Genomic DNA, 18026 nt, shown 5'->3' with positions numbered 1-18026 from the left:
TGCTTTAACGGTGTACGATTGTGAGATGCCAGCTCTAATAATTTTTATTGACTTGCTCTAGAGAGACAGATGCACAGAGAGTCAGACAGATAAGACATATCCTACCTTTGTTTCCAGTTTTAAAATATATCACACAGTATTAGGTATGTTTTAATGTTAATAATTTCATTTTATCCTTTGCCATATCTGAGAAGAATTTCCTTGTTTCTCTAAGACAGCACAGAAAGGGGGAAGGAGGGAAACCCTGTCCATAACACTGGAAACTTGTTACAAATATTCATGTTTGATCTGAGCACTCATTGAATTCTATGTGAATCTGAAATACATAACTGAAATTCAGTAAGTGTAATAGGATTTTCCAGACATTTTTAGGCATGCTCAGTTGATTCTTTTTTCACCTAAAAGGGAGCAGATCTTACTGAATAGATTATAGGAATGACCTTCAGCATACTGACAGTACAAGCTTTCTTACCAATGTGGCTGTCTTGGGGGAAAAAAACCCAATATACAAAAAACCTCATGAAGAAACAGAAAACAAACCCACTCCAATTAAAGTAATTCAATTCTTTGACTTAGCGTTCACAGATGCTTGTAATCAAATATGAACATTTGCTAACATTATACTTACAGTCAATTTTTTGTCATGCAATTAAAATCAAAAGCGATTTAAGAACACAAAAGAAGAATTATCCAACCCAAGCCCTGGAAAATTTTAATTAACATTAGATTTTCTTTTGCTCAGAAGATATTTTTCCTTCCATTCATAATACAAGCATATGTATTCCATGTATCCTGACCCTGAATGCACAGCAGAGGCAATTAATGGCCATTAAAGTACAGCTCTGTGAGTTCCTCTACTGTATTATTTAAGAAATATTTTGAGGGGTTTATGACCCCTCTTGCAAGCTGACTAAGCCTGTTTCCACTTGGATAAGAAAGTCATTTCCATATGGTCATGTTCCCTCCCTTCAAATCCTGAACATCAGAGGGGTAACATGAAATCGCAGCAGAAGAGTTGCATATATAAATATATATATTCACTCCTCCAGAACTTTATGCCTCTGAAAGCAAGTCAGAAACAAACTGTTTTACCCAACAGAAGAAGTGACAGAGAAATTAAGTTCTCTTGTCCTTCTGACTTAAGCTCAAAGTCGAACTCATGTACCCTATCAATCTTTTGCCAAAAAAACCCTTATTCATCATGAAAAAATATTTGTTCAAGACACAAACATTTAATGTCCGAACTCAAATTTCCAAAAATATTCCCCCATCAACATATTTTGATGCCATTTGCAACAAATTAACACTATGCCATGTCATTCCATGTTTATAAGACACTCACTACCTTTGTTGCTATTCCTTTTGTCCCGTCTCCTCAAGGGCAGCACACGTAACAGACAAGTAACTTGAATTCCATATGTACCACATATGGAAGGGGTAGATCTTTAAAATGTTCCATATGACATCCCTCTCACTCTAAGACAAAAAATGTGTGAGAAGCTGATCCTATTTAACCCTTACACACAGATGACAGCACTCTCCACCTTTTTATAATAATTTTTATGGTACTGTTTGCCTCCCATATGACTATTAGCCATGCTGATGGTAAAATTGAACAAAAATCAAAATATTACTAACTTGCACTTTAACAATAGGTTTAATTAACCACCAAAACAGTTTGCTCAGAAAGGTGAGAAATGTTCAGTTACTTCTAATCAGGATTTCATTTTAAACAATATTCTCACAGTTTAACAACAAGTTGTTTGGTTAGGTGCAAGAATCACACTTCTTTCCTTTCCAGCCTTTAAAACTACATTGTTGTGATGCAAGTGGAACACCAGTTGGTGTAACAGGATCCCACCAGTAGGATGTCTTACTTTTTGTTTTTCTGTGTGTGACCAGGAGACCGTGGCATTTATATATATTCAATATGAAAATTAAGACCTTGCAATTCTGTGTCCTAACAATGAAAGAATTATAGGTGCCTTTGTCTTGTGAACACTAGATTACTGAAACCCATCCAGCATGTGATTTTAGCCAATTGAAAAAACATGAATCCACACAATATTTTTTTTCTTTTGGAAGCACATAACCATGAGCGCTACAAGACAGGTCTTCCCTGTAAGGTCTTTCACTTCAATGAATCCTACCCTTCATTTCTGAAACAAAGCTCCTTCTCCCCAAACACTAACAAAGGAAAATGCCATTTGTCTGTCCTGACCAAAAGCCAGAGTCCTCACAGGACTTGAGGGAGGGCTGCATTCTCATATTTTTTTACCAAGATTAGATATCACCCATGTTTATCAGTTTTGTTCTGACCAGCTGACATGCCTAAGCTGTATCCCTCTGCTTAAGAGGAAAAAGGCCAATCAAACAAAAAACCAGAAAAACTAGAAAAACAAAAAGCTGGCTTCAGAGCATGTCCCAAACACAATGCTAGTTTTAGATGAGCTCCAACATAACTTCAACCTGCAGCAGGCCATGTCGCTCACACACATAGCTCATGCAAAAGAATTTGGTAACTATTTTACAGATGAGGAAGAAATGCTTGAGAGATGGATGAGAGTAAAATTACTAATACTAACTCCAGAAAGTAGTGTTAAGTGGTGGCTACCAGTTTTACTACTTTCAAGTACTCCAACAGGTCGTCTTTCTGAATGAACTAGCCACTGGAAAAGGCTGGTGAACTTGTTTGTTTGTGTGCTTTTGTTTTTTTGTTACGCTCAATATAAAAAGTTTCTCAATGAAGACATAGGAAATATTTCACCATCTTACATCATACAAGCTAAACTTGTTTTGTATCCTTCAGAATAGGTCCCAAATATTGATGGCCTTAAAGGTCTTTTCCAACTTAATGATTCTATGACTCTTTGTCAGATAATTACTTAGCAAACATTTGCTTTCTCTTAAAAGCCATTCTATGATGTGTGTAATTTGAACCTGTAATTTTTTGCTATACAGAAGAAATAAAGCACTCTCAAAAAAGGCTGCAATACATTTACTAGATACAATGTTTATGTCTTGAATGGCAACTCATTCTTAAAATAAAACAGACCTTATTCAAGATATAGGGAAAAAAACCCACTTTTGGATTTACTATGTATAATAGTATATTTTGCCAAATTCTCTCTTGTGAGCACTGATTCAGCTTTAATATAATTGGACTTAACATGCAAAAAATTAGGTTTGAGAACAGTGAAATGCAATTAAAATACCATATGTACCGCAGCAGAGATAACATTTTATGTATGTTTAGTGGGAAGAAAGAGAAAATCCTTTCTTGTTATTAAAGTTATAATGAAGGGACCTCAAAAAATATACATAGGTACAAGAGGAATGTATAACTGATTTTTCCTCTCAGCATTTCAGCTAGCAATTCAGTGTTGGTTGATCATATTAATGAAAATCTAAACATTTGATAAACAACAGTTGCTATCACTTGAATTTTCCTGTATTTCTAAGAAGAAAGGTGACTATGTATTTCCAATCAGCAGTTGTTTTAAAAGGATTCTCTGATACACAGTTCTTAATGATTTGGGCATTGCCCATTTAAGCCCTTCACCATTTTTCTACAGTAAGCTTAAATCAACTGTCAGAAAGCATCTTTATTCAGTATATTGTTGAATCCTCTCCAAGTTGTACTCACTATAAATAAATATTTAATAAAACTGAATGTCAGTTTTTGTACATCTTTTCCTTGGTATTAGAACTGGTTTTGGAACCCAAAACATACAGGTGAGTAAAGTGTTTGGCTGTCCTACAAAAGTACAATGGAGATACAGCCAAGGATCTTCTCATGTTATTTTTCACATCATCAAGCAAACTAGAATTTATATAATGCAATACAGGCACCACAGGTTTCTTTTTCAAATTCTGTGTTCCTAATAGATGAATGCATCTTTTTAGGCCTCAGATTTCACTTTGGGTGAAGTTGACTCTCTGTGGGTTTTACTCCAAAAATGAAACTCTGAAATCATTCAAACCTAGTAGCTGTGGTAAGAAGATTTTTTTTTTTTTAAGACAGACTTTCTTTAACACCTACCATTAATTTAGATATTCAATCATTTCTTTAAAAGAGTTTTGGAGGACTCTTTTTGGCTTTCTGTCCTGACACAACACTGACCCATCTCCAGCCACACTAAGGCTAGAAAGCAGTAACATGTACCTACTTTTTGCTGAATTTCCTTGTCAAGTGAAATTAAAGTTTCGATTACATAATACATATATATAAATATGTATACATCTATAAATACATAATATATTACAAATGAAGCCATTGATGAACTGTGAGAACCATCAAGAAGTCATTTTATTTTGTAATGTACAAGCTAGAATGGATTCACCTGTTGCCCTGAAGAGTCTTCATTGAGTTTAAAAATACAGTGTTTTCATTATATTGTAGCTATCCACTGCAGCCTTATAACATTTTAGTATTTGATCACTTACAGCATATTTGTCTTTGACAAACAAGACCAAGAGTTAAAATGATACCATTCATATTTATGCCTCCCTTCTATGTCATGCTACTTATAAGAATGGGGCATTTTTTCCTTTACTTGTCTCAAAATAGTACCTGGAGTCCCCAGCTCCTTCCAGCACAGACCACAACCCAACAAATTCTCTACTTTCTTCCCTCAGAGGCCTTATAGCTAAAGTTGGAAATGAAAGAGAAACACAGTGTGACTTGCCTAAATCTTTCTTTTATCTCTCCTTCACACATGCATGGACTTACAGAGTTGTTTTTTTCTAAAGAAAAGAAAGAGATCTTATAGAGAAATACATGGAACAAGTAAGGAATCAAAGTTCATGCTATAATGAGGAAATGGGGAAAGAGTTAATATTGTGCATAACATTTTAGAGCACACTAGCAGTGTTGAAGCCAGACTCAAATTGTATAGGTGCAAAAGGAAAAGGACAATCAAAGCAAAAACATTTAAAAGTTACACAATCTAACAAAAAAAAAAAAAAAGCTGGGTAAAATATAATATTTGATTTTACACATCTGAGAGCTCATGTGCTTGGAATGAAGTATTTTGTTGCACTGGGAATTTGTCTGAGTTTTCTTCCTTCTTTCCAAAAGTAAAATTTCCATTTTCATATCCAGAGAGAAAATTAACATTAAAATAGTCTCTGATTTAAACACTAAGTCTAATACTACTCTGAGGACTAATAAGCATACAGATTATTTTCATCTAAGAGAAAAAGCACTTTTTAGGCTGTTCAGAAAAAGACACTAGTAATTGCTGGAATATGATCCAAATGCCCCAAAAATGGTCAAACAAAGTGGAATTGTCAAGAAAAAGAAAAGAGAGATGATGAGAGTTTTGATAAATTTTCTATGTGATCTTCAAAGCCATTTTGATGGGCTATGCATTTGTACATGCATACACATGAGTATGCCAAATACAGATAGAAACACATTTGCTATACTATGCAATGACAACTTTCAGACAGGCCTTTTCACTACTTTAAATGCAGTTAGGCATATTTTTATCTGGTCTTGCAATTTTCCCTCTGAGAACCTGTAGGCTTGGAAAAGCCATTATTCAAAAATCATGTCTCTTGCAGTAGATACTCAGTCAAATTAAATGCTCTGTCTTTATGGCAACATAAAAATGCCACACACAGATTGGTTCATAACTGCTGTGCAGGCATCAGTCAGTGCATACATACACACTCAGGAAAAATCAAACTAAATTAAAATACTCATAATGTTTGTTCTACTTCTCAGTTGGCACAGCTGATGATTGAAACCTGAAATAGCTCATTTATAGACATAAGAAAACTTACTATCTTACGCTGAGGCTTTACTCATTTCATGCCAATTCTGTCTGAAACGGGAACTGGCCCAAAGTATGAACTTCATAAGTTCACACAAGTGCACCCTCACACAAACACATATACAATGTCTACCAGAAGAAAGGGTTGCAGCATCATTGTCATCGATGATGAGGAATGTAGATGGGGGAAATACAATAATAAATGAGGGACTACTGAGGAGAGGTAGTAAGAGCAAAGCTATGTGAGGTTGAAAAGAAGACAAGAAATCTGTAACGTCATTGACAAAGGAGCTAATGGAGTTATCTAAGAAAGGAATTTATTCACATAGCTTGAGTCGTCATTTCTGAGCATATTTCTGCACAGACTTGGGCAACAACACAACAAGCAGACTAATGTGGCAGAAAAGGTGGTATTGACCTACTCTGCTTTTCCTTCTCTTATTATCTTGTGTAGTTTTAGATAGTTGAAAGTAATTTTAGATTAAAAGCAGATTGTTTCTAATTAGTATAAAGAAATATAAGAGGAACAATTTAGTCTGTATTGAAGAATAGAGAAAAATGTAGGAAATTTAATTTTAAAGTAGAATTAACAAAGACCAGTGATGTGAAAAAGAAATGTTTAGTTATCAGCCTTGATTTGATAGAAGTTTGCAGATAACATGCAGTTATTACACTTGTCCTTTTGACATACATATTGTGACTTTAAATATAGACGTGAAGTAAATTAATGAATGAATAAATGAAGGTTGAAGCTGAATCTGAGCAGAAGAGGCAGAAGAACATCTAGCAGAGAAAAGCACATGGAAAAGCACATGGAAAAGTTCACAAACAGAGTGTGATAGCACAGAAATAGTTGATCAAATAGGAGTTTGCTAGACTTTTTGAAACCTATGCTGACACAAGACACTTAGAAAAAAAATATTCACCCTTAGTGATAGCACTCCCAGATGTCTATACTAGCCTAGTAGAATAACACACTTTTGTTTTGCCTTTCAAAGGTAAAAGAACTTTTTTTTCAGGTGCTTAGCATTACTCACACACTATTAGAAAGAAAGAGCAATTGCAGTATAATAAAGACCAAATTAAAACTCATGGTCAGCCTTAAGACCTTTAAGTAAAAGTGAAATATGATCAAGAAGCAAAATCAAAATTACCCAAAATGGGTATCAAGCACAAGGAGAAAGGGACAGACGTGAAAGAGGATCAGGGTAAAAGATGAGGTGAGATACAGTGATAGTATAGAAACAGAGTGAACATAAAATAGCAACTGGACTATAAGAGAAAGGGAGTCTGGAGAAAGGGGACACAGAATATGGAAGAGACTAGAGGACTTCACTTCTGGCAGGGTCCTGAAGGCATTTTTAAACAGGGACCCTTCATACCAATGGATACTTTGAGATGCAATGTGATAGAGAAAGAATATGAGCTTCCCTTTTTCAAAGGGAATGTTAATTGCTTAATGAATTTTAAAAATAGAGAACATTTAATTGTGCAATAGATTTAGACTAAAACTGACTTTAAAAAAGCCCAACTGATTAACTGGCATGTAAGTTATTTTCTATAAGTGAACTGTAAAGTGTTCTAGTAAATTTATAACAAAAAAACCCTACTTCAGAATGCATCAGATCTCAAAAATTCAATGCTGGAAATTAGAATAGATACGAAAAAATGTCAAAACTTATCCATAGAAGAAGAAGATACTTTTTGACTTGCAGTCTCCTTGTTTTGAGAAATACCTTAACAAGTCAAAGAGGTAGCCCACAGAGCCAAAACTGACACATTAATAGTTTGGAAGACCAGAAACATTGCCCTGATTTTGGAACAAAAAAATCCCTGGAATCCACTGGAAATATCCAAACAGAGGGGAAGAATATGTATAGTCACTCAACTCATTCACAGAGCAGAAACCAAGACAGCACAGTGTCTCAGTTTTCCTTCCAAGTCAGCCCTGTATGACAAGAATTCCAGTAATGTGGAATGCCAAATAAAAACCTAAAGGTGTTTAAGGTGGAGATGAAGAGAGAATTTCTGCATTAGCAACAGGTTGGTCTTTCTGTTGTAGGGAAAAAAAAAGTGAAATTCAACGTGAATGGTTAAGTAAGACGCAAGACAGATGAGTTCAAATCAAAGATACAAATAAACTGTGCCAGAAACCATTTCCATTCTTAGATGGGCTTGTCCCTGACCAGAGACATAATGTCAGTACATGATGTGGGAATGTAAGACTGGTAAGGGTGATGCTGAGTGAAGAGGAGGAATCGCCTTTTTTATTATTTCTCCTTGGTTCTTGTCTGCTCTTCAGGTTAAGTACATTTCATAGGACCCAAGTCTCCTGGATCCTTCAGATCTTTTTTAGGAGACTGCTTATATCCACGGCTTTCACATGGGCTTTAAAATGTTTCGGTTCCAGTCAACCAAAAGTAATTTATTTTCCATAGGAATTTGATGACCACTCACTTTTATTGGTGCAGAATTTTTTTTGAGAAAGACCACTCACTTTTATTGGTGCAGAATTTTTTTGAGAAAGACCACTCACTTTTATTGGTGCAGAATGTTTTTGAGAAATAAAAGCAAAACAGGCAATTAGTCATGACACACAGGTTCTTTTTCCTGCATGATTTTTTGTGTCCTTCTTATCTGAGGTTTGACTGCAGAGCTCATAAGTATTTATTTATTGTTATTTGGTTAGTTTATGCTTAAACTAGCTAATTTAGGATCTAAATAAAGATATAATCTTTAAAATGTTATTGTATCTCTTCAGTAAGTGATTTTATATAAATTCTGTAGAATGCATAGTTTGGGCACAGCAGGTGTCAGAAGATATCAAACACACCTTTACATTGTTGACTGGAAATAAGAACCTGTTGCAAGGCTAAATCAGCTTTTGCAGCTGTATCATATACATACCCTGAGTAACAGCTGACTGCTGCCACCAAGATTCTGGGCTGAACTTCTATTTTAAAGGCCAAAAGCAAACACTGCAGACTTCTTTCACTGATTTTGCTCTCAAACAATGGTTGAGTAAAGGTCAAAGTTTGGAGAGACTTTCTATATCAAGTGTTGTCTTTCTTTACACATTTATGTGGAAGTTGCTGCTTTATTTTCTATGGAAAAAAAAAGGCCTTGGTTGAGTCTTTTAAGCTATGGGTTAATATTTTTTTTCCTTCACCTACCAGTTGAAGATCATCAACTGCCCAAAAGATCTTGTCTATGAATCATTTATTCCAGAAATTTGCTAGTAAGAGCAATGTCTGAAGACAAATTTTCATGATTTTTTCAAACTCCATCTTAAAACTAAACTTAAAACTTTGGATTTGTGTGTCTCCCTCTTTCCCTTTCTGTGTTTCAGAAGTTGATGCTTCTCTCTCTCTTTTTCAACTACTCTTTGCATAAAGAAGTCAAGCTCTATTGAGGATGGTGAAGTACTTGACATTAAATGGTCTAGCATAACATTTTATGACTCAGAGCTCCTGATAAATGTGATTTATTAGGGCTAAAAGCTTTTTCCTAGGTCAGATGTCTGGACTGAAGAGACAGTTCATTATAGAGGATCACTCATATTTAGCAATGTAATAGGAATGAAGCAATTTTTTTATCATAGTGGTCCAAATCTGACTTGTACCAGTACTGTTCTCCTCTTCAGCCAGAGTTAATTGTCAGCTGAACAATGAAGGTACCTGGAACTAATTTATTTAGGAATATGTTCCATCTGTAAAGCCACTGATAATGGAGTACAAGAGGCCATGACTAAAGGATTCAGGTATAAAGTTTAAGACCTTAGATAATTACTTGCAGAAAATATCATCAGCTCTATGTGTCAACTTAGACAAAAACAGAACTATTGAACCTTTTAAAAGGGAGTATTGTGTTCACAAAACTCAAGTAACCAGGAAAATTTCTATTCACCATAACGGTGAAATAACAGAGTCAAAAGAGTTCTTTCTCTCATTGCAACATACAGAAGGAAATAGATTCCAACCAGTTGAGATCAAAAGATCTGACCCTTTTTATAAGTATAGCCATAGCTACCTACGGTGAACCAGGACCACTGCAAATATCTTGAGAACATTTGTGAAAGAACTGTCCAAATAAGAAAATTAGAACAAGTCAAATTACTATTTTGATACAAATAGGTGCAGTACTCACAACCTTTGCTTTTTATTTTGTCAAGACATTGCACATAAAGCTTCTGATGGAATTACTGAATTTCACATGGGAGCTGAACCCTGAATATTTAAGCTCTGAAGCAAAAGAATAAATGGACTGAAAACTGGACATATGCTGTGTGGCAACTGGTCTACATTAAGAACACTTATGCTCTAGATATTCTTTTGTACTACTTTAAGACTTATTTACAGTTTTGCGTCCAACTGAACTACGAAGAGGGATTAAGTGCAATAATGGAATACCTTAATCTGTGCTGCTCTAAACAAAATTTAAAAATTAAATTGTATTTGTATTTTCTTGCACAGATTAATGCAGGTAAAAGCCTTTCCATGAAAATCTGAAACATGTAGCCTGATTGTCCTATTATATGGAAAACCAGATTTTTTAAAATTCTTGCAAAAGGAGAAATTTCTGTTGTTGCAAAAGTTCTTTTAATGAGATCTATTTAATTTTTCTGTTATTTGGTTTACTCCATTTACTACCCAGCCTTATTACATTTGCAATATAGCTTGTTTATCTTCATTCTGGGAAAGTAGGTGCCTATAATTTGCAAATATGTCAGTCAAAAATAGACCAGTTAGATGTTCCTGGTTGGCACATTGTCAAGGCACACAATGAGGGAGGCTCCCTCCTCTCTCTCACACACACACACACTCCTTTCTTTCTCACAGACACACACTCAAAAATGTATCCAGTAGAGTAAAATATTCACATTAATACTGGAAGCGATGGAGAAGAACCCCAGTCGACATCCCATCTGTTCCCTTGAATTAAATTTAGAATTCGTATGTAATATAGACATTTCTGTCTGAATATCATAAAGCCCTGACACATTCAGGGTTTCATTAAAAAGCTCTGAGATGTGACTTGAATAACAATCTGTCTTAGCTAATTAGTATTTTCAGTTTAGCATATTCACTTTCAAACGTATTGCTGTTTGCACATGGTAATTTAGGTAAACAGAGCCCATCCACAGCTGCATCAATTAACACTGCTAATCAAAACTGAATTCAGGTAATTAGGCACATTTATGCAAAAAATGTGTAATTTGTGAGGAAAGCTAGATTCTTCAGTAATATTTCAATAAGTAGGAGTCTCTTTTTGCAAATAAGGCAAGAATATAGTGGTAAATCAGCTCTAACATATACACGATACATAGTCAGTCACAAATATCTAAATTAAATCTCACTAATTGGTCTGTATTTTTAGAAATGTGACAATATTTTTTTCATATAAATGCTTTCCTCAGTGTTTCTACAGGAAAGAGTGGATTTGTTTGTGACGGAAGTTTTAGTGATTTTAAAAGTTAATGTTTTCTCAAGCAGTTTTTGAACTGTTGAACATGATGGTCTGACTTGTTCTCATTTTCAGACAGGAAAATTTTAATGAGAAAGCCCTCAGGTAAATTAAAAGTTTAATTTTTTCAAAGAAGGTTTACTTTAAAGAAAAGCTAGAAATTTCCACCACCATCCATTTCAAGAATGTAAAGTGGTAAATACCTCAAAAATATCCTGCCTTGACCTACAAAGTTTCCCATCCTTTCCCTCCCTTTCTCTCACTTCATCCAAAATTTGAAACTCTCCAAAAACTACAAAAAAAAAAAAAAAAAAAAACCCAAACAGTGTAAGAAACTGCATATTCATAAGAGAATTTTAATTTCTATTGAAATGGAATGAAGAAATGTTCATTGAAACATGATACTCCAAGAATTTTCATATGCAGCTATTCAAGTTATTCAAATTCAATTCTCTGTTATGCACTTTCAGAAAGCTACACAGGTCTGATGAACAAGGAATGCAATTATCAACTTGCAGCTAATTTTCCATGATGAAAAGAAATACCTAGGCAATTGCTGATTTTTAACAGAAGCCTAAAATTAATCTACAGTTTTTGTATCTTCTCCCTGATTTGAGGCTAACTCTGGGGGAAAATATGCAATACATTTTGTGCAGGTTTGCAACATGGAATATATAGCTTCTGATAAATACATTATTGTGAAGAAAAATAATTCTTTACAGCTTTAAGGTCTAAGCCTAAGTAGCTACTGAAACTGCAGTGTGTTTTCCAATTACCTGTAATGCAGTACGTATCTCATTACTCAGAAACTTTTCTCTATATAGAAAATTGCAGTTTGTTCCATTATAAAAATATTTTTTTAATGCTTCAGTAAAAATGGCTTTAAGCCAATTTTTATTTAGCTATTGGCTGAGTAACATATTGAAAGAATATTGAAAGGAGTTGGAAGAGGAAAAATGAAGCCTGTGGCAGGAGTAGAATTTTGAGGTGTTTTTCTTTTCAAGCAATCATAATTTTAGAAATGCTGAACAAGATAATTTCTAAACAATTATCAGACCAACATAAAAATATATGTAGTTCCCTATGCCACTCTCACTGGGAGCAATAATAGGAGCAAACAAGGTTTTAACTGCACCTTTTTTCAGGGTTCTTTTCAAGAGAGAAGCAGCCACCTATAAGACATATCACATGCTAAGCATCTCACTGATCTCTCACGTGACTTGTTAACATTGACATACAGTGAAGATCATCAAAACAATCTTATGTGACTTGTCTCTGAAAGAACCTGCTTGATAAATGCTTTTTCAAAAGAGCAAAGCAAAAGGCGCGATGACTAACGGTGTTTATTTTAGGTGTTATAGTCCGTAGGAAGTGAGGACAGAGACAATATCCTTGCCTCCTCCACTAGCCACATTGTTAGCACTTTTTTTGCCTAAAGTAGTCAAACTTCCCAGAAATACTTTACTACAGTATTCCAATTTCCCAGAAATACTTTACTGCACTGCCCTGTCTCTTCAGCCTGACTGCCTCAGTAAATGTAAGTAGACACAGTTAGGAGAATCTCTTCACTGAACACGTGTATTTATCATATGTTATTACCTCATCATGAATTTCCCTGATGCACCTCCCATTTGAAAATTTTATATCATGCTAGAGCATCATTATTTCATGCAATTTGGAGGAGGTTTTTCCGCAGAGGTTTAATAAGTTTATGGTAGTATGAACTGATAACAGACAAGAAAATAATGCCGATCTCAAAAGGGAAAAGACTATATATGAAAGTTGGCTGGTAAATAGGTGTTTCTGACAGATGTAGCTCCATTTTATTCTCTCCTGCATTGCTCTACTGTAAAATATGGAAAATAATTGAGGCATCTTTCTACTAAAATTTTTTTTTAATTGAATTTTACATTCCAATTATGATTAATTAAAATACAATGGATATGTATGACTACAAAGAATCAAAAATGCTGTTTTCCTCAATTTAAAGAAAAGTTTCATCCTATTACAAACATTCAAGAGTATTCCAGAATTATAAGCAAAACAATAAAGATTTGAAGCTATTTATTTTCTCCACAGAGCATGCAACTCATTATTCATAACATAAAAACTGTTGAAATGCTTCATATTCCAGGTATTCATATGGTTAATTTAACAACGTGCAAAAATTTTTAGTTTGAGAAAAGCATAAGCAAGAGCCAAAAGCCAACAATTAGTACTCTACACTTTACATGAGGGAAAAAAACACAATAATTTGCAAATGTTGAAGGAAGTGCTAGTTCCATAATTAAAAATCAGCCAGAGATCCTTTTGGCAAATGGATCTCTTTGTTAAACATCCCACTAATCCAAGCCTGAAGGTATAATTCAGTACCCTGGAGGATCCCCTCTATACTTTTGCCAGCTGTTCCATTTAGGTCACTCCACCACAAGTTTAGCTTTTATCTATTCCTCACTTTCTTTGCTGGGTCCCAGAAGCAGCAACCCATCTCTCTGAAGGCTGTTTAAAGTGTAAATGAAAAGATGAGACAGAAGTGAGCTGCTACCTCAGGGTCCTTAATTTCTGAACTGCAATTCCTTGGACTTCCCTACCTTGACAGATGCAATATGAAATCTTCCTTGATGAAAAGTGAGGAGATAAACTGAATATGGAATGCAGATGGCACATTCATTATCATTTTAATGCTTTACGACTGCATGAAAGAATAGGAAATTTTACTAGTCCGCTCAAGACCAAACAGTTGTAGAAGCCCTTCTGCCCTTCAGCCCAATTCCCAGCACTACTGCTGTTGGCATGCAAGCAAAAGCCTTCAAAGAGCTATTTTATCTCTTCTCAGGTGGTCAGGGAGAGATGGATTCAAGCAGAGGAAATAAAAAGAAAGAAAAAAAAAAAGGCAAAGAAAAAAAATCCATCATCGTCTGATCCAGTATAGTGTATGCCAAAGACAATGAAGAATCCTGGGTGCAGACCTGACTCTCTTGCCTCCCTCTTCTGGACTGGCAGGTGAAGGAAGGAGACAGTAATCCTTGAAGGACTTGTTCATGCAAGTTAAACCAACCCCAAATAACAAAACTACTTCTAATTTACCATTATTTCGGTGCTTTTAACAAAAATATAATTTCCTCACAAAAGCAACAAAAATAGGTGAACTGGATCCATTTATAATGGCTGTAGTCAATGTAAATTTAAGCCCTCAGAGAGTCATCATAGTCCTCCAGAAGGACTTTTTGACAGGATGTTGCTTTATAACAACACCCTGCTCTCTTACTCTGCAAAAGTTAAGAGTAATTCATTATAAAACAAATCACTGCTCTGACATTCATTTTTCTTCTAAATAAAAATAAAGAGTCAGGCCAATACTCTGGGAGCAATTCCTAAATGTTTAACTTTTAATGAAGGATTTATAAAAAATGCAGCGAGCATATTACTGAGGTCTTCCAATTCAATATTAAGTAATAAAGTTTGCACACACAGATATGAACTGTAATGTGAAGCAGTATAAGATCTATTGGAAATTAACTTTCTAGATTTTTTTAAATGCTGTTCAGTAGCATAGCCACAGCAACACCAACAACCATCTGCAAGACTTTACACATGCAAGTAATCCCACAGGCTTTTAACAACTACTAAGATCATGCCCTGATCCTACCCATCCAGCACAACGTAGTGGCTGAAGCCTCAGATGCCGCTTGCTCACCCTTGCAGGAAGGATGGGAATCATATCCCTGAAGCAGCGCAGCAATTCCCACACCTGCACTCAGCCTGTGCTGGAGGAAGCGCTCTGTCAGTCAAAAAGTAGAGTTCTGCAAGCGCGTACATCTGACGTTCAAGGATCGGGGAGAAGGAAAAAGCAACTCGAAGAATACGGATGCAACTTAATTTCTAATTCTGCGATGGCTCACACAGGTGAGCAACCCATCTCCGACACGCCGTCCCGTGAGGCTGGGCAGGGACCCTCACCTGTGTCGCTGCCCTGCGCGCGTCATCTGGCTCGGGGTCTCCGCTCGCAGATCAAGCATATCCACAGTGATTTGCACTGCTTACCTCGCTGACGCTTCCATGCTCTCCTGCCGGCATTCCTGCACGTGAAGGTCCACTGCAGGCAGCTGCTCCCAAGTTCAGCGTCCCCATGGCACGGCTGCTCCGGCGGGAGCCAGCAGAGCAAAGGCAGGTTGCCACTGGCCAGTTCCACCACAGCCCAGCCGCGCGCTGTCTGCAATCACATCTCACTGAGTGCAAAACGAAAATTAAAATGTTTTTTTCTCTTACACTTAGAACAGTATGCTATATCATTTGTGTTTGCATTTAAATTGGACCGAATAATTTACTACTGGCTTTGAATTTCAGAAGGGTTAATCACCTCAGCAAAGGTCAATCAAACTTTAATCTCCAATAAAATTGCAGTAGCTTCAGTCACCTGCAGGACATTTATTATATTCTTATTTCCATGCAAAAGGATGCATCACTAATCTTCTAATGTTTTACATTAGCACATTTGCCATTAACATTTTACTAAAATTATTAATTCCTCCAAAACTATTACAAGAGCTCATTTCTACACATCTCAGAAGATAATCCTGTTAAAAACCAGCCACATCTACTGTGACATTGCTTTAGTTGTCTGCTCTAATCCTCACAACCATTTGATACTCCAACTGAGTTCTAACAATGCACGAAGTCTCAATTACAGAAAATATTACAGGCTTTAGTTTAGAACAACAATATACTGTTTTAGTAACTTAATCTTCCCTATTGTCTGCAATCACAATACTAATCTATTTTGTCACTGCTCACAGCATTTTCTATTCAAAACAAAATATAGATTTTTAATTTTGTTTAGCAGCTCTTGAAAAGCAATAGACTTACAAGGATAACTTAAAATCCATTACCGAGGATAGGAATAATAATGACAATAGGAATATGTTTCTGGCCTGCAGAGAAGTATTTCCCCACAAAACAGAAGTCTCTTTTGGGGCATAACCCATTAAAAAACAAAGAAATAATAAAAAAGAGTAGCTTGTTCTTTCAATTTGATCTACCAATTAAGAACAATTTATCTGCTATTAAATTGACTGAGAACTGCAAAGTCTCTCTGAAAAATTCACATCAGTATTAAACTACCACTGCGATAATATCAGCTCAAAATGAGAAAATTGTTTAACTCAAAACAGAAAATTATCCAATATGAAAGAGCATATCCCCTCAAAAATGTTGGTTTTAGATAAACATCAGCTATGCTAGCTACTAAACAATACATTCCTTCAAAAGTCTATTGTAACAATTCCATCTTAATGCTCAGAACTAATTTACCTGTAAAGACACAGAGAAAAGCAACAGAAAACTCAGGGAGAGCTCGTTACAGCACCGAAACAAAACACAAACAATTCATTTCCCAGATTTTAGAAGCTGGTACCAAAACATCAGAATCTATTGGGCAGAAAAATACTAATACCACCAAAATACATGGGTCTCCCTTATCCTCCTACCATGGTCATATTAGCTCCTGTGAGAAAGAAATCTTGTGTCTATTTAAAATTGATTTTTTAGCCATAATAATATTTTGACATACCGTAATGTAAACAAACTGTTCTTTCCCATCCCAATATTTCCTTCTCTGTCTCTGTCTCTCTCTGTCTCCGTCTCTCTCCTCTTTTTGTTTTAATATATGGCACACAGACAGACACACGCCCCCGTCACTGTCAATATGCACACTCATTAGCAATATGTCAGGCTGGCATTTTCAACACACTCCAGAGCATAACTGAACTACCACACAGTGCACACACACACGTTAAAATACAATTGCAGAGAAAAAGAGCTCAGTGGAAAAAATGTTTGACTTGGAAAACTAGGTAAACATACAAAAAGAGTAAGTGAGATTCTCAGGCAGTATTTTACAAAGGTGCTGTGAATTCCCAGCTAACATCATCAATGCTCCTCTCTTTTCACACACACAAACAGACACAAATACACATATACAAAAGAGAGCATTTTAGCGAAACATTCTGATGCTGAATTACAGATGCAAGAACACAGATTTTTCCCTGTTTTTTTTTTTTTAACTTTTTAATGCTTTTAAGTTACATTCTAACTTGTATGAAAATAAATACTCAAAAACATTAACCCAAGCTGAACTACGAGTTCATAGAACATAGACTGTCAACAGCATTTCTCAGCTTCCAGCTGAGAAAATTAGCTATGAAACAACTGCATCCTCATTTTTTGCAAAAAGCATCCGGCAAGACACCGAAGACCACTTAGAAAGGGTGAGTATCACTGAACTACAGTGTTGATTATTCCCCTCTTGATGCATTGATAAAACACATTCTAGATTGCTATTGCAACTGCTTAAAAATACGACAGAACAGCTTCACATGGGACCCTGAAATGAAAGGTATCCTCAAAGGACCATGCAATTTATTTTTCAAAAGAATGAACAGTGGAGAAATGTATAGGGAAAGAAACATACCTTCAGTTAGCCCAGCGAAAGACTTTTCAGCACATCTACATAGTCCTGCGGCTCCACCAGTACAAAAGTCAACACTGCTGTGCTTGTGATCTCTGTGACAATGGCATCATACTGCCGGCAATTTTTTCGATTAAACTTCTCAGACATGGTAGCAACTTTGTTAATTATGATATTAGCCAGCTGGCGGGTACAATCAATCATCCACTGTAAGAAAGCCAGACAAAGAGACATCTAATCATTGCAAGCAGAGCAGATAAATTTTGTTCCTTTCTTATACGTGTCACAGATTCTATCCCTCCTGACCCTCTACACAG

The sequence above is a fragment of the Vidua chalybeata genome, chromosome 5 (genome assembly GCF_026979565.1).
Source record: "Vidua chalybeata isolate OUT-0048 chromosome 5, bVidCha1 merged haplotype, whole genome shotgun sequence".
NCBI lineage: Eukaryota > Metazoa > Chordata > Aves > Passeriformes > Viduidae > Vidua > Vidua chalybeata.
The sequence above is the reverse complement of the archived record's forward strand: the minus strand, read 5'-3'. Positions refer to the sequence as shown.